Source organism: the organism of the source record quoted next, unplaced genomic scaffold, assembly GCF_019419815.1.
Source record: "Pyrus x bretschneideri cultivar Hongxiangsu unplaced genomic scaffold, Pyrus_bretschneideri_v1 Contig65, whole genome shotgun sequence".
NCBI classification, from domain to species: domain Eukaryota; kingdom Viridiplantae; phylum Streptophyta; class Magnoliopsida; order Rosales; family Rosaceae; genus Pyrus; species Pyrus x bretschneideri.
Window position 1 is genome coordinate 725,792 of NW_025999804.1, and position 18,849 is coordinate 744,640.

Consider the following 18,849-nt stretch of genomic DNA (forward strand, 5'->3'; position numbering starts at 1 on the left):
TGAATCCCCTTGGGATCGATGATGACAATCCCAGCTCCTATAGCATGTTGGGTGCAAGATCCATCAAAATATAACCTCCAGGGAGTGATCCATAGGTTAGTTATTCTTTCCTCCTTTCTTGAATGAGTTTTACTAGGTGGGATCCAAAGGCTAGCCACCTACAAAGTTTCTAGGATGTTGATAAGTTCCTCCTTGGATTCTTGGTGCTCAGACAAGAAGTCTGCAATTGCTTGTCCCTTTATTACCCTTTTAGGTACATACTAAAAACTAAACTCAGTTTGGCAATTATATAGATATGACAAGGCAACATGTAGTGCCTCAATTTGCAGGCAGTAAAGTACAAAGCTAAACATAGCTTCTTAACTGGGGTATATCTTGTTTCTACCTTAGTAAGGACCTTATTGAGGTAATATATTGCTTTCTATTTCCCCCCTTCATTGTTTTGTGCCAATAAACTCCCTATTGACTTCTTGGATGCAGAAATGTAGAGTTTCAAAGGCTTTCCCCTCCAGGGAGGCATGAGCACTGGTGGAAAGGCTAAACAAGTCTTCACTTTGTCAAAGGCTTCTTGGTGTTGAGGGCCCCACTCGAACTTATCTTGATTGTTTAATCTCAATAAAGGAGTCAACGGTTGGATCTTGCCTGCCAGATTAGCAATAAATCTTCTAAAAAAGTTAATTTTCCCTAACAACCTCTACAATTACACTTTGTTGGTGGGGAAAGGTGATTCCATTATAGGCTAGGCCTTATTCTTGTCTATTTCCACACCTCTCTGATGGACTAGGAATCCTAGAAAGTTGCCCAATCTAACCCCGAAAGCACACTTTTTAGGATTCATCTTCAACTTGTGGATCTTCATTCTCAATAAGGCTTGCCTGAGGTCTTCCAAGTGTTGTTCTTCAGTTCTACACTTCACTACAATGTCATCAATGTATACGTCCATGCTATGCCCGATTAAATCTTGAAAAATAGCATTCATTGCCCTTTGATAGGTAGCACCAGCATTTTTCAGCCTGAATGGCATGACTACATATTCATATACTCCTATGTGTCCTGGGCATCTAAATGTTGTCTTATGTATGTCTTCTTTAGCTATTTTTATCTGATTATATCCAACATTCCCATCCATAAAAGATAAAACTTTATGTTTTGCAGCTGCATCGATGGATATGAAAATCATAGGCATAGGGTATTCATCCTTGGGAGTGGCTTCGTTAATCTTTCTATAATTAACACAACATTGAATAGCATTAGATACAGCTTTATCGGCCTCTCAATCTCTTCTTTGACTTTTTCTTCTATTTCTTTCAACATCCTCCTCGGTGCTTGCTTCACGAGTCTGTACCCCTCTTTGATAGGCATTCTATACTCCACTAAACTAGGGTCTACTCCAGGCATCTTCGTGTAGTGCCATGCAAAACATTCCTTGAATTTATGCAAAAGATCAAATATTTTTGCCTGATCTCCTGCCTCCAACAAGCCACTGAGTTGTATTGGCCTTGGGTCCTCCTCAGTTCCCAAATTAATGGTTTCCAAGGGGTCTTGTACCTCAGGTACTGGTTTATCAGGCTCTGTACACGAAAATGCTATTGACTTTGGAGCCTCGGGCTCATCCTCTAGCGAATCCAAGTCGTATATACACCCTGCCATGTGAATAGTTGCTTTCCCTTCTTCTCCCAAGATTTCTCTTCCTTCTTCATCTTTGGTGCCATTTCTTTAGCTGGGCCCTTTTTAATCTCCCTTCTTTCTATCCCATATTCCAACAGTCACTTAATTAAGGATCTGACTGCTATCACTTGGTCCTTCCTTTTTTGGTCGGTCATCATTAGTTTTCGTGGGTAAGGATAATGTAAAGCCTGTATCATTCCTTCTTAGAGAGAGAAAGTCTTTGTTCTAAGAGCTTCTAGGACATCACCTTGGTAAGGTGGCCATTCTGATCAGTACACAGACATTTCAAGATCTTAACGTTTGGATTGTAGAAATTAGCTTCTACAACATTGGTTGTGGGGAGAAATGGTCGTGACTCGGCTTCCACTGTCTCCCAAAATCCTTGTTCCTTAGGGGTGGTCTCATGGCAGACAACAACTTGTTAGTGTAAGGTAGATGGCATAGACAAACTCTGGTGGATCCAATCTCTTCCCAGTAATGCCCCATAAGTGGAGCTGCTATCCACTACAAAGAATGCCAACATGATCGTCTTAGATCCCAAGCCTACTTATATAGGCAATATCCCATGTGTTTTGGTGATGGCCCTAGAGAAACTAGATACTGTGAAATCATTAGGGATAAGATCTTCTCATTTTTTACATAGCCTCTTTATTTGTTTGAGTGGGAGCACATTGACTGTTGCCCCCCATCTATCCCTCTTGAAAGGAACTCCCTCCAAATGAGCTGTCACATATATGGGCTTCAGATGGTTTCCTAAGGCTAGACTTGGTTTGCTAAGGCTAGACTTGGCTTGTTGAACACCATCTTATTAGAGTAAACCCTTTCGAGCTCTTTTCATGTGGGGTCAGGCAAGTCTAACAAGCTTGATTCCTCTTTTCCAACTTCCTCAATGTTCACAAGTGCCATCATTGGCTCTTACGCCAAATAATCACCTTCCATTGTTGCTGGTTGATCTGGTTCTGCACATAACATAGATGACAAGACATAGGTCACGTTGATATGAAAGTTGCTTGGTCCAGGTATTCCTTCCTTTTTCTCTCCAATCTGGCATAGAAACTGATCCATCCATGCCTGAGCATCTTTGGCCAACATCAGCTCGGGTACTTCCTTCTCTCCTATTGATTAAAATCATGTAGTTGCCTTGGAGGTTGTAGACATGTAAATTTCGTTGCATATAACTTATCACAAATGGACAAGTCATCAATGACATGTGGCACAAATCAAGCAAAGGAAGTATAAAACATTCCCTAAATTCTGCTAAAAGAAGAAACATCCTTTAAATTCGGCAAATGAGGTCCAAAATCTTTCAAAATCAGAAATAAATAAATAAATTTAAAGCATCTTCATAAAACAAGAATTGAAGATCTCTCACAAAATAGGCAACAAGGTTTTTAAATTTTGCTAAAGTAAGGAAAGTGGCTGAAATTAATACACAAAACATGCCTAAATTCTCTCATGGACAAATTAGGATACAAATCAAAGCCAAATCCTCCCAAAGGCAAGCCTTGAGAAGCCTATAAATACAAGGTCCTCCCATAAGCATTGGGGTTGAAAAAATCTTTACATAGAAGAACCTCTGCCAAACCTTTGATGACTAATACGCTGCCAAAGCTCTCTTCAAAATACATTCAATCAAAGTCGAAGCTTTCTCTCAACCAAAGCTGAAGCACTTCCTTGAAGAATCAACAAGTGCTCGTGTGGATTCTTTCAAGACTTTGTTGCAAGCTTATAAACTTGTACCAACATTTATTTCAAGATCAAGTCGCCAAGACCCTTGAAGCAACGAAATCCTGCATCAACATCCCTTTGCCGCACCTAAAGGTGAAGACTATCCACGCATTGTTTTCAAGCTTAAAACTTGAAGCAATCGTTCAACCGTTCATCCGAGATCAAGTCATCATGACCTTTGGATTAACAATCATGCATCTACATTAAATTTGAAGATTGAATCAAAGGAAAATTGTAAACAGAGATTGTAACCTACAAATTCAAATCAATACAAATCTACTTTGTACACGTGTTCTTGTTTCATTTGATACAGAATTTTCATGTTTACAAATTTGGTACGCCTAGTAGGACCTCTCTGTCTCTCATCTCTATCTTCAAAAATCACACAGATGGCATCAAGAAAGGATTAAGTTGTTCCCGTTACCAACGTGAAGAACAAGGGCATCTTTGCCGCAAGTAGTGGCGCTTTAGGCGTCACAACCCCAAGCAAGGCAAGAACTCTCCCTGCCATGCCTTCCACCCCTCCATCAACTTTACTGAATAAGCAAGAACACCCAAGGCACGAACCTGTGGTCACCCTAGCCTCACTAAGGGTGCCAAGGGAAGCACGCCCAATGAGGTACTCTGGGTTTTTGACTTCTGACATAGACTCAAGCAGCTCATGTCTCGTAGCCATGCAAGTCATGACTACTGGCACAACTTTCATCGAGGAGCAGCTGGCTCAAATGAGTGAAGCAATTACAAGGCTAACAAGGACGGTGAAGGAGAAGGACTTGTAAATTGCTATGCTCGTCAACCGTCTGGAAGTGTAGCATTATGACAACGTTGACCCAAAGGTTAACCCATCAAATGAGCAAACAAACAAAAAGGAAGAGCCTCTGGTAGAGAAATAGGAAGAGAAGCTAGACTAAGGAACAACACTCATGGGATCTCTCTCTATCCAGTAGCTGCAGGAGACGATCACTAGCACCATCAAGGCATAGTATCAAGGAAGCTCGCATGTCTTTGTACTAAACTCAAAGCCCTACTCCAAGAAGATTGACACCTTGAGGATGCCAAGGGGTTATTGAAGGAAAAATTTTGTCCTGGCTAAGAACATGTGAGAACATTTGAAAACATAAGCAAACTAATAAAACTTTAAAGTAGCCATGCATTCAAAAACAATTCTAAAATGCATGACTTTCAAAGCCTAGTGAATGGTGAACCACAAGACTCTTTAACAACAAGAAAGAGAAGAAAGGATTTTGAGATTCATTACCCTTGAAGCTCATCCTTGTTTACACAAGGGATTCACCCAAATGGAGGGCCTTCAAGTCACCTCCTAGCTCCTTAGATCTTCCTTATGATTTTCTTCCTTTTGATACTCTTTTGCTCCTTAAGGATGTGAGGAAAGGATCTCCAAGAACACCCAAAGGTTTAGTGTCTCTTAGTCTCCACACCAAGGATGAGGTGTAAAGATGAAATGGATGACTTAGAGGAAGAAAAAATTGCTAGCTATTTTTCCCCTAAGTGACCAGCCTCTTTAGAGAAAAAGAGAGAAAATGTTTCTCTTCTTTAGCCTCTGTCAAGGAATTAGCAATTACATCTTGTTTCTTACTTTTCCAGCCGACAGCCCCACCATTCAGAGTGAACACATATCCAGAGTTGGAACTTCTATCATCGACGTCAGATTAGAAATATGCATTTGTATAGGCTTCCACTCTCTGTCACTCCTCCATAAACAAGGAACGTGTCCTTAGTTCTTCTTAAGTACTTAAGGATGATCTTGATAGCTGCCCAGTGTTCTGATCCTGGGTTAGATTGATATCGACTAGTAATGCTCACAACGTATGTGATATCAGGCCTTGTGCATATCATGGCATACATGAGGCTTCCTATGGAGAAAGCATAAGGAATAACACTCATTTGCCGTATTTCTTTAGGAGTCTTAGGTCCCATGGATTTAGAAAGACGAATTCCATGTCTCACAGGAAGAAAACCTTTCTTAGACTGTTCCATCTGGAACCTACTTAGCACCTTATCTATGTACATAGATTGGGATATTCCAATTAATTTTCTAGATCTATCATGATAGAGCTTTATCCCAAGCTCATAAGATGCATCTCCCAAATCTTTCATGTGGAAGGTTTTGGAAAACCACCTTTTACAGAAGAAAGTACAGCAGTGTCATTCTCGAATAGTAATATGTCATCTACATATAACACTAGGAATACTACTGCATCCCCAACGACTTTTTGATAAACACAATTGTCGTCTTCATTTTGAGTAAAACCAAACGATTTGATTTCAGTGCCAAAATGAATGTTCCAGCTCCTAGAGGCTTGCTTAAGTCCATAAATGGACCTCTGAAACTTGCATACCTTAGTCTTTTCAGACTTAGACACGAAACCTTCGGGTTGAGTCATATAAAGCTCTTCCTCTAGGTAGCCTGATGCGGAATATATAAGCACACAAATTAAAACCCTCTTTTGACAATTGTAGTATATGTATAAGTAGGGATCGTTCTAAACCGGGGATTAGGAGGGATTGCTAAATCACTTGAAAACTGACTCAAAAACGTAAAACAAAGGTTAAAACACTAAACTAGACTCAAAGAATGCAAAACTAAACACTTAAAACACTAAAACAAACCAAAAGACTCAAAACAGCACCAAAACACTCAAAACTGCCTTAAAAACACAATCTGGGCAGTTTTGAGCACTTACACTAATTTGGACGAATTTGGGTGATAAATTGAATCAAAACACTTAGAAACACAAACTAAGACACTTTCTAACTAAATTGAACACTAAAGTAAAGGGGGGATTTAGTTTTGACGAAATTAAAACAAAGAGCACAGATTGTAATTAAAACAGATTGTAAATATGAAATTGATGAAAATATGGATGGAATGCTAGCTAGAAGGTTCTTCTCCACACATGTCACACTTGCATACAAGATGATTTTCAATTGGTCTTTCGATGAATCATGAAACTCAACACCCCAGGTTAATTAGGTTCGCTTAAATTAACCTTCAAGTTCTCCTTAAGTTAATGAATTGGATGGGAAAGCGCATACAACAATTCAAAACATTCTCCAAAGGTCCTTTACGTGAAAAGCACAATAAAGATACAATCAAAGATCATTAAGCAAAATGAAAACTATAAGTGTTGACGAGGCATTCGTTACTATGATGAGCATGAAACTAGTGCCAAGAATTCATCTAACGTGATCGTTTATAAGCAACCTCCACTACTTGTGAATATAAGTTTGTAACTATTAGGTGAAACTCACTTATATTCTAGCATCATATTCATGCATGAAAACTAAGCGTGCACTCTCAATAAACATACACAAATAAGTTATCAATCAAGCAGTTAAACAAATTGAATCCATAACTCATGAAATTCCAACCGAAGGTAATCAATTCATATTGCAAGCATAAACATGGTTTCGAATCACCCCCTAGCTAACGAGGGATTTAGCCTCTCATGTTCACAGAAAGAGAAACAAAATTGAAACTAAACATAGAGAACAAAAGATTGATTACACCTAGAACGCCCAACGAATCCACTTTGAATTTCTGCGCGTTTCAAGCTCCTCTTTCTTCTTCTCCTTGCTGCGGCAGAGAGGGTTTGGAGTGTTTTTGGATGATTTTCTGGGTTGTAGATGGGTTTAGGGTGGTAAAGGGTTGCGGCAAGGGGTGTGGGTGGTGTATGGAGGTGTAGAATGGTGGGGGGAATGGGTGGGAGGCTGCAGCAGAGAGTGGAAGGTTGCTGGAATGGTGTGGATGTTGCGGCTTGAAGGAAGAAAAGGGATGGTGGCTGCGGCTGAGAGGTTTTTGAGTGAATGGATGAATAAAATCTGATCCCTAGGGTGCGGCTAAAGAAGGTTTATATAGGGTTTCAGAAAATAAAACCCTAAGTTATTTTTATTAACTAAATTTAAGTCAAAGGCTGATAGAATTTAGGAAAATAAATCAGAAATTAAAAGGGAACTGGCTGCAAGGTGCGGCTAGGGTTTAATTAGAAAGGGAAATAGGTTTAAGTGCATAAACTAGGACAAAAATGCCCCCCCTTGCACGGCAAGGCAAGGAAAGAAAGGGAAAAGCCACGGCAAGGGTTGTAAGGAGGTCTAGGGCCTTCGTTTTGTGTCCTAAAGTGCATACAAGGCCTTCAAAGTGGCTAGAAAATACGGATGTTTAAGATTAGGAAAGGTTACCAAAATGGGAAACCTAAGCTTAACTTTCCTACTTCAAGTAGGAATCCTTGTTGGAGTAGGAGTCCTCGTTGGAGTAGGAGTCCTCGTCGGAGTAGGAATCCACTTTCAATTCGGGATTCATATTTCTTCAAGTCTTCAACTCATTCATTCCTCTTTTGCTCCAAAAGACTCCAATTTGCATCTTCTTGCACACTTTGGCTTTATTACCTGAAAACACACAAAAGTGACTTTAAACACTAAAATCACTAAGGAAACACAACATAAATGCACGAGAACAAGCTAATTAAGTCACATGAATATGCTCCTATCATAGCCATTCAGAAAAGCTGTCTTCACGTCCATTTTCCATATCTCATAATCATAGTACGCAGCCATAGCAAGCAAAATCCAAATGGACTTAATCATGGCTACGAGAGAAAAGGTTTCTTCATGGTCAATCCCTTCTCGTTGCCTATAACCCTTCGCTACTAGTCTAGCCTTATAAATCTCCATGTTCCCATTAGTGCCTATCTTCCTCTTGAATACCCATTTGTTTCCAACAGGTACTATACCTTCTGGAGGGTCTACAAGAGTCCATACCTAATTTTGATACATGGAATCCATCTCGGATTTCATGGCCTCTTGCCAACTCTTTAAATCAATGTTGGACACTACTTCAATGTAGTCTGTAGGGTCCTCCGTTGTGTCATTGTCACTTAGAAGGTGCAATTCCGCAAAGTCATTATCCAAGACATACCTCTTAGGTGGCTTGCTGACTCATTCAGGTCTACGTGGAGCTAGGGGTTCAGGAACAGGGTTGTCAACTTGTTGAGTGCTTGTTTGTGGTTAATCATTAATCTCATTAATTTCCATCGTTTTTCTTATAGTTCCTTTGAGAACAAATTCGTCCTTTAGAAACTTAGCAGTTCTGGCAACAAAGACTTTCTGGTCATCAGGATGGTAGAACTCATTTCCCATAGTTTCTCTAGGATATCCCACAAATAGCAGCTAACTGATCTCACTTCAAGCTTAGTAGCTTCAAGCTTCTTGACATATGCTTCACAACCCTAAATCTTAATATGATTAAGACTTGGCTTTCTTCGATGACATATCTCATAGGGTGTTTGTGAAACTGATTTGGAAGGTACTCTATTAAGCAAGTAAGTTGCTGTATATAGAGCGTATCCCCAAAATGTTACTCGTAGATTGGCGAAATTCATCATAGAATGAACCATGTTCATCAAGGTTCGATTTCTCCTTTCAGAAACTCCATTAAGTTGTAGAGTTCCCGATGAAGTCCACTGTGATATTATTCCACACTCTTTGAGATAATCTAGGAACTCGTTACTTAGATACTCTCCCCCTCAATCTGATCCTAAGATCTTTATCTGCTTCCCAGTTTGCTTCTCAACTTCATTCTTGAATTCTTTGAACCTTTCAAAGGATTCTAACTTGTACTTCATAAGATACACATAGCCAAATCGAGAGTGATCGTCGGTGAATGTGATATAGTAGGAGAAGCCTCCTTACGAAGTAGTAGACATCCTTCATGCGTCAGTGTAGATTAAACCTAGAATTTCAGTGGCATGCTCTCCTTTCCTAATCAATGGAGATTTGGTCATCTTCCCTTTCAAGCAATATTCACAAGTAGCCATTTGGTCATTAGCTAAAGATAATTTGAGGACTTCTATGGGACATGTGAGATTAAGACAGTGGAGTTGACATTACAATGGGTGTGGATACGGTAGTATAAAGTTAGAGCACCAAGGATGGCCTACCAGATTGCATTTCTGATGTCTTGAGTGGCTCATCTACATGGGAATTTTGGGACCAAGTCCAGTTCAGCATCCATGGTGTTTGGTGTGGCACTTCTGTATTTGGCTAATTCCAACGCCGAGAAAGTCGACCACTACTACTGCCAAATTGATCGTTAGAGGATGGGAACCTCTACATCGTCACTTGTTGGCTAATCATGTTAGTAGTATAAGGTAACTCATTATTTCTATTCCTTACCTCTGAAGCACAGAACCTATCCAGATGACCTAACCTCACACATCTAAAATAGAAGTTGGATAAACACTCATATTTAAAGACCACCCTCATTCTCCCCCCGTCATGGCGTTAAAGCCAAAACTCGTTAAAAAGCAGGGTCTTAGCATTAAGTTGTAGTTGAACCTGAAGGCAGTCTCGTATCCCTTCTAGGCCGTCGAACGGGTCTTCCACTGCCAGCACATTCCCATAAGGTTGTCCAAAGAGTTAGGCATTATCACTAGAGAAATCTTCCAAATGGACTTCATGCATTTGAACCTAGTAAGAAACCCAATGAGAGAGGATTTCATCAAAAGATAAATGGGGTGCCCAGCGATGAGCCGCTAAGCAATCACCTGCCACGTTCCAGGGTCCATCTTCTATAACTCGGGTCGCCGTGTTTTCAGAAGAGACGGTGATGATGAACATGGAGTCAAATCTAACCACAACTTTAAAATCCTCGTAAGGAAGCCAAACCTTTTTAATCAAGCCAATAGCTTTGCCCCAGGGAACTGGACATTCATCTATTAAAAACGCAACCAGGCAGGTCCCTCCTCTACTGTTTGATAGATCCAGATTCCTTTCTAGTTGAAAAAGAAGGTTCTTAGTATCCTGTTGATAGTCATCTATATTAGTGTAACTTAGATAAATGAGAGGAAAACTTTTCTGGTGGTTGATAGGTAAGAAGGAATAACTTAGGATGAGCAAGGATGCTAATATGACTAGGTTTTTTTTTTTTTTTTTTATAGTGGGGGGTTGTGCTTTTGTTTGGGATGTCAGGATGACCTCTTCAAAGAATATGTAATAAAGGGATATTTGGTGATATGGGTAATAAATTAGTTGGGGTAATAAAACTGGGGATTTATGGGGGAGACGGAACTGAGAGAAGTTAAGGGAGAGAACCAACACTGAACTGCCGACAAGGATTTAATGGCATCGGAAACATAAGAGAAGATGAGATATTTAAGGGTAGCAAGTTATGAGCAAAAGACAAAAACTAAAGGATTGCTCTAATAGAAAGTGGGGAGAAAGGAGGAGAGGAAGGTAGGTAGGGAGTAAATCAGAGAGAGAGAAAGAAAGAATGAAGGATGGTGAAGGTTACAGAAAGGAAGAACCACAAATGTGAAAGAGGAAATAATAAAATAAGGGAAAAGCTTGAAAGGATGGATTGAAGCTGATAGAGAGGGTTTGTACGGGGAAAGCTACGAGAAGAAATCTAAGCTAAAGAAAGAAAGTTCTTGAATACATAGAGAGGATGTAAGAAATGATAGGGAACTGAGGAAGAGATTTTTCTTTTTTTTTTCTTTTTCTTTTTTGTTGGGGAAATAAGGTTAACATAAGAGAAAATTGAAGGGAGTTCACGAAGACCTGGATGGAAAGAGAGTTCAGGTCTATGGAGAGCAGAAGAAGAGAAGAAAACTCACCAGAAAGATGGGTAGCAGAGGGAAGCTCACAGAGGAGTGGGTTTCTCATAGAGGAAAGGGTGGCATTATTCGAGGAAAATACTTTTGTCGGGTTTTATGTGGAGAAAATTAAGTTTCAGGGGCTAAAGTCATATTTTCAGTTATAAAGGTCTCGTGAGGCTTCTTTTCACAGCTCAAGGTTTTCGCTTAAGCAGAGCTATCCATGAAACCCCTCACCTACGTTGTTAACACTCAAAATTGTAAGGTCAACAAACCTAATTAAATAACATAAGATAGGCTGATAAGGTGGGCTGAAATTAAATGGACTCAAAGATGTAAGTGGTTCACCCCTTAAAATAGGCTACATCCACTGTGTTCCTCTCAATTTATTGATGTCAACACTAAATAATGCTCTGCTAATACATTAACTCTATTATCTCAATGGGGTAAACCCCTTTATATAGGCCTCGTACCCTAGCCTCTCAAATCGGCATTAAATGCGCCAACCACTTGTACTAGCTTGCTAACATCTTTTCACTTACTCTGACATAGCTTTGTTGATGAAGTGGAATTCTAGTAGTCGGATAGCACATCTTTTGAGGCCCAGGTGGCCCGAGCATTCAACTCAAACGTCAGTTACTCTGCCTCGCCTCACTGAGCACTGCCTCAATTGCCTTTATGTCCTATCCTAGGTCTCTGATGTTGCCTGCACATCGTTGAATGGTCTGAGTGGCACTTGAGTGGTTCAGTTCTTGGAGACTTATGCCATAAAGTTGTTACCCACGTGTTCTTGCAAGTAGGGTAGTCTTTCTTTTATCTCGGTCAGCCTGAGCACTCGGGTCAGCCCTCTCAGACTTCCCTGGGCCTTGGGCTTCTCGGTTTTTCTTGTGTTTATGTCGTTAGGTAGGCCTAAATGAGCCCATCGTTAACAAGTCCTCCAACTCATTGATCAAGGGTTTCATCTTCAACATGGAGTTGTTGCGGCTGGTCGGTACTCCTATAGCGCTCAAGCCCATAGTTGATTGGTTTCTGCTTTGTCGTTACATATTATGTTACAGGATTTATGAAAAGTACATGTTCTGTACACATGTACCTATATTGTGTTACAGGAATTATGAGGAAACACATGTTCAGCATACATGTACTTGCGTTGTGTTGCAAGATTTATAAGGAGTACATGGTCGATACACATGCACCTATATTTCAACACAATATAGGGCCTTGATTTCGAGGGCCTAACATGGCAGTGAACAAAATATTTGTGAAAACTAGTTCATTTGAGCAACATCTATGCATGTAATTAACAAATAAAAGGCGGAATCATGCTTGTATGCACTCAAAAACAAAACTTTACCCATGAAATTCAAGGCCTAGTGAGTGTGGTGAACCAAGACTCAACTCAAGAACAAAGTGAGTTAAGAAATATTATACCCTTGTTGATTCCTCTTTGCATAAGCAAGGGCTAATAACCCAAGAGATAGGGCCTTCATTCCTTACTTCTTAGCTCCATGAATTTCTTGGATGAGGATGGTAGAATGGATTCTCCAAGTTCCCAAAATAGAGAACCTCTAATTCTCCACACCAAGGAGAGCATTGATGAAGATGAGTGACTTAGAGGAAGTATGATCCCTAGCAAATTTCCTCTAGGGTGACCGGCCTCTTAGAGAGAAAAGAGAGCTTTCTATTCTCATCTTTTCTCCAAAAGAAACCCTGATGATGAATTGTTATAAAGTTCTTTATATAGTCCCTTCAATTAAGTGACAAAAGAACCAAAACCCTTCATCCTATAATGTGGACAGCCTTAAGGATTCATTGGGTTTTCAAGCCCTTTGTGTTTTCAAGTTGTCATACAACTTGAGTTAATGGGCTTGACATTCAAATCCCATTGGGCCTTACGGCCCAAGACTAACCCAAGGTAGATAACGAACTTATTCGTTTGATTAATTAACATATTAATTAATCATAGCCATAAATAATTAGACCATTCAATTATCCTTACTCATCTCTGTTGTTTCTTCAATCTCTACCTTACACAGTCTACAATCCATTAGGTTCCTTTTAGCGAGGTAGTGGGTGATTAGAACTCTTCAAATCAATTGTGAATTGAAACATACTTTCAATTCTCCCTTTAGTGATTATACACCTTTAGGGCTTCCACAAACCATGAGTGACACCTAGCGGTATATCATAGCCACCCAAGCTAATCAGAAGAGGTGGAGAACGTATTTAGTTTAGGATTACAATGCAATACGGTCTTTCTCTAATATAATACTCTTGACCACATTGTTTGGTTTAATAGTCTATTCATGTCTACTATCCAATGTGATTCATTTACTTATATGATTACCTTGAATGTGATTTGGAACGACTTCCTAAATCTCATTCATACTCTAGCCAGAGATTCTTAATCATATCATAAAGTATTCTCCCTCAAACGGTTTGAAAGTTAGAGATCCTTAGTTGTGCATTCACTTGCCTCCATGGCTAAATGGCTTAACCCCAACTATGTCGTGGACACCCTCTAACGGAGTGACTTTGACATAGTCAAAGATCAAGGACCTAACCACAAGACAACTATGGTGCCTCAGGTCAAAGGACTACTTCGCATTATCCCAACTATGAGTTCTCATGTGACATGAGTATGAGAACTCCTTGTTGATCACGTTCAGTGGACTCATTCTCTATTAAGCACCTACATGCTTGTCTTGGTGTCAGTCACACCAATGACTCGAGACCAGTCACTCTCCCTAAGAGAAGACATAGCATGTACTGAACTTAATGGACTGTCAATGCCCAATCGGCAATACTATGATCAGGAACGTTTATGATATGTATACAAAAGAGAATGATCTCTTGTATCTCACTTCTTTATATCACATTCTCCCAATTACATATTCCTTGGACTTATCATTTAAGCATATAACATTTATACAAGACGGCTTTAAACAATAATCTTTTCCCTTTATATTAAATTAGATTAGTTTAACATGCGAAATGTATGTAAAGTATCATCATATGATTGGCTTTACGACACATTTCCAACAATCTCCCTCTTGCACTAGAGCCAATTAGCTTGGTTATCAGTGATGATACCTCTTCTGTATTTATTTGAAAAACGGCTGAGCAGTAGGCCTAGACAATGGATAGCTATATGTTATCCATAGAAGCAACCTTGAGAATAACGATGACACCATTATACATGATTCTCAATCATGTGGTTCATCTCTCATTTGAGTTCGAATCTTGATGAGACCTTGATTCCCTGGCTTGAGCTATCACCCCATTAGTGTCGTAGTGTCGGCACACTAGAGACACTTTCTGGTTGGAACTGAATGGAGAGTTCATAAATGAACTTTCCCATCCAGACAACATTGTTGTAAGCTTTTATATAACAATATATTTTGCATGATGGAAGACACACAAGTCATTACTTTTAACGTTTCCGCTCAAATATCTCTCTAGTCATAATATAGAGATATTCAATTATCTCTTCTTTCATAATGAATAGACATCCAATGATGGATATGATATTAGATTCATAATCTAATACATTTACGCTTCCATTGCACTACTCTAATTCTTCCTTGTTCTTGAGGAATCTATCCTTTAGTATTTCTTAAATACTTAAGGACTCACTTGACAGTTGCCATGGTTCTGATCCTAGGATTGCACTAATATTGTCTTGTACCAATCTTGGCACAACTCATATTAGCATTTTTCATACAATATGAAATACATAAATCACCTTTCTCTGTATGCATAAAGGATTCTATTTACGCATTATGCTTTTTAGGAGTCAAAAGGGTACATTCCCTTTTAGAAGAGCCATTTCCCAATCTGAGTGGAATTGTCCATTTGAAGTTTATCATTTGAGAAACTTCCTACATCTATCGTCTATCAATGGGGATTGAGATAATCCAATTATATCTTGAAATCTATCATTATAGATTTCCATCCCATGTAAATAAACTATGTCTCCCTTATACATTCTATCATTGTAGAATGTTTAAAGTCATAACTTTAACGAAGAAGAATTCCTTTCATTTCCAAAATTAATATATCATATATATGTTAAATTTTAGGAACATGATTAACTCCCACTAATCTTTTATTAACCTAGTAAACAAAAGATTCATTTACATCTTTATGAGAAATCAAACGATTTGATCTTTCTCTCATAAGATGCTTATAACTCCCAATAGCTTGCTAAGATTCATGATGGATGGATCTCTACAACTTACACATCTTGTGATTCCTGATCTTAGACATATGTTATCAAGACTATCTTGATAATGGTTTCGGAAGCCCATATTATGTCCAAAACATTGAATCACCGTTTAGTTGTAGCTATCAATCTTCGAATTAATTGAAACCAAGACTACATCAAAGATGGTTTCTTCAAAATAACCAATATCGTTGATTGTAGTCACCTTAAGCTACCAATTAGCTATGGAGGTTTCACTATTTTAGGTCAAATGGTACTATACCATTTCCTTTGAGTATATGTCGTATATACACTCAATGTAGTCATAAGGATTTTCATTCTTATTTCTTTCAAATTAAGAGGTGCAACTCTTATGACATAGTCATAAAGTTCAAAACATTCAACTGAGACGGTTTATTAATCCTTCTCGACTACCTTGAAGCTAGTGTTGTAGGAACTAGGTTGTTATATTTGTTGATTATCATCTTGTCTCTCAAAGAACTGATTCTTTGAGTTCTATCTCTCATTCATTTCCAATATCTTAGGCAAAATCCTATTGTAGGATTATAATGAACTACCCAACAAATAACATTTGTTAGTTGGTTTATAGAAGTGATATCCAAACATTAATTTAAGGATATCCCACAAGATTTTTCACAAACAAATATTGCTTATTAGCACACAAGCCCAAATCTTAACACGCTTAAGACTTGTCTTTCTTTCCAACTACATCCTATGGAGTCTTGAAATTTTTTGGAAGATCTTCTAAATTACAATCATATTGTTTTAGAAGTATATATCCCATATATGGGTAGTTGATAACTTCCAACAAACTAAATCTTATTCAAGTTCGTTCTTCTCCCAATGGAAAAATCCATTATCTTATGATGCTACTTTCCTTGATATCTTTCAAGGAAGCTCTTCTAAAGTGTTATTTTTTTCTTGGATCAAATCTAAGGAGGTAAATGCTTTAGACGTCTTACTCATCAACTTACATTCTTGAATTCTTTGAAACCATTTGCAAAGTATTCGGACATGTGTTTATTGAAAATAGACGATAGTCCAACCGAGAGCGATCTTCGGTGAATGTCATACAACATGAGTAGTATTATGTTGTGGACAAGTGCCACTAACATCTAAGTGAATTAACCTCAACAACTTTTTGATTCTTTATTCTTTCCAAAAGAATAAAGATTCGAACATTTCGCCTCTATACAATTTTAACAAGAAGGCATTGGACCCGGATCTAACGATCCAAAGCATCCATTTATGACCAACTTGTAATTTATATTTTAGAGGTGTCACAACTCAGTGGAATTAGTCACTACCTTGCAACCTTTTGGGTTTTAAGCATCATTTTATTCTAAACAGTTAACTCTACCACATCATCTCTACTACAGAGACAATCAATTAGGTTGCAATAATCTAATCATTCATTACTAAAGAACAATGTTTTGTCAAACAAAACATTCATCCATCTTTTATAGTGACGGAATTAAGTTCCTTATTCAAATTGGAATGTAAAGACAATCTTTGTTTTTCCAATTTCTTTGGTAGTTCATATGAGGAAGTAAGTACAATCTGCTTTCACATAGATCTATATTTTATTCACATTCCGAATGTGAAGTACTTTCTCTTCTCTCATTAATCTTCTACTTCTTATTAGCCACACGTTTACAACGATTGTAAAACACAGTTACTAATATGGAATCAAGCATTCAAGTAAAAGAACCAATTGTTTTGAACTTATTCAAGAACAATTTACAACACCTTTGAAAGGTGTGTTCTTGACACTTGCAAGACTTTTCTTGCAAATACCCCTTCCAATGTCCAACCTTTCATAAAGAAAGTTTGTTCCCTTGGAGTTATTTCACCTTCTTCGTTTGACTTCTCCATTGACTACAATAGTCATGGTCCCTTAAACTTCCACTATCCCTCTTGCAATTTATTTCAATTGTATTATACACATCAAACGATTTGGAGAGAGTGCGGTTATTGTTCACTATATAGTTTACAATAAACTTAGTGAACCATTTGGATAGGGACTCAAAGGTGAAGTCCTTGGCTAGTTTCCATCTCCTGAAGTGGTTTAACACTTCAACACTCAATGATTCAAAATCATCATAAGTCCATGTTGATGGACTATTTTTGTCAACCAACCATCTTGTTCTAAACAAGATTACAAACCTTCAAGAGTTGTTCAAGGCAACTCTCATTTCTTCATACAATAATTTGTAAGTGAAGAATCATGGCACATAAAGTGTCCATGCCCTTGTGCTAACAAAGAAACAAGCACTAGTGTTTGCGTTAACAAAGGCTTGTTCAAAGCAACTCTTATTTCTTCATATAACGATTTGTAATGGAAGAATTATGACACTAAAAGTGTTTTCCTCTTTATGATAGACTTATCTAACATGTCCTTCCAATGATACATTGATGAGACTACTTCGGTACATTACAATCAAATCAAGATAATCTATGGGATTGTGGTACCAAGTCCGGAAACTAAAGCCTTCAGCTTTTCTTTGTCAAGTTTTGGATAGCGTTTGCAAATATATCGTTAAACGAATACATAACGAGTATAAATTGATTGATTTTAAGCCATTTGATCTAGGTCTTTAAATCAAATAGCACCACCCACTATTTTTGGAAAATTTCATATCCCTCATCGGAATTCGAGAATTTTTTGTGGAAACTCTTAGTAGGGTATGGGAGGCTCACTATTACCAAGCGTTAATAATAATGAGAGAGTACACTTACTCATTTACATCTCATGTAAGTACCCATCTAGTTTGGCCTCTAGAGAATGATGCCTCATAATTATATCATGTTGGGGTCATTGCACTTAGTTAAGTCATTCCCACTATGCCAGTTCATGTAGGGGTTCAAGCATAGCCTCAGAATTATATCATGTTGGCTAAACTCATTGCCTACCTCACTTCATCATGTACGTATATAAAATTTCTCCTAAGTGTAAGCACATACTTTGTACTCCCCCATTATAGGGTGAAGTTGGTGTATGAGTCACAAAAGATTGGAGCCTACCACGGTGGAAGGCCACGAAAGAGTGTTCAAAGCACTCTCACGCTTGTCGACTTAATAATGGTTTGGCTGAGGGTTTTAGGTCTCATCACATATAAGCATGCATTTTAATCTTATTAAAACAATTTGGTCCTATTAAAACTATTGGTCCTTGTGATTGATTTAGTAGTATATGATACTCCCACTATGCTTGTAAAACGGTTTTCAAAGAAAGAGTATATGGTACTACTAACATAAGCTTTGCATTCATTGATGGACTATATAGTTGCCTTAGGGCATTAGGATGACTATGAACCTTTGATTCGATCCAACACGAGCCTAGTGTTGGATCTCGGTCTAGGGATGGTGATTGATTTTAGTTACGCGTTTAATCATATTAAGGCGTGTTTTCTTATTGGGCGTTGGACCCTACTACTTCAATTTCATGCATATAAAATAAAACAAGAAAATGAGTACTTCAAAGTAAAGAAGAGCTTATGCTATTTTACAACATTTGATCAAAACAAATTACTTTAAAGTAAAGAAGAGCTTATGCTCTTTTACAACATTTGATCATATCAAATTACAACCAAAATCTAATCTACACATTCCCACGGT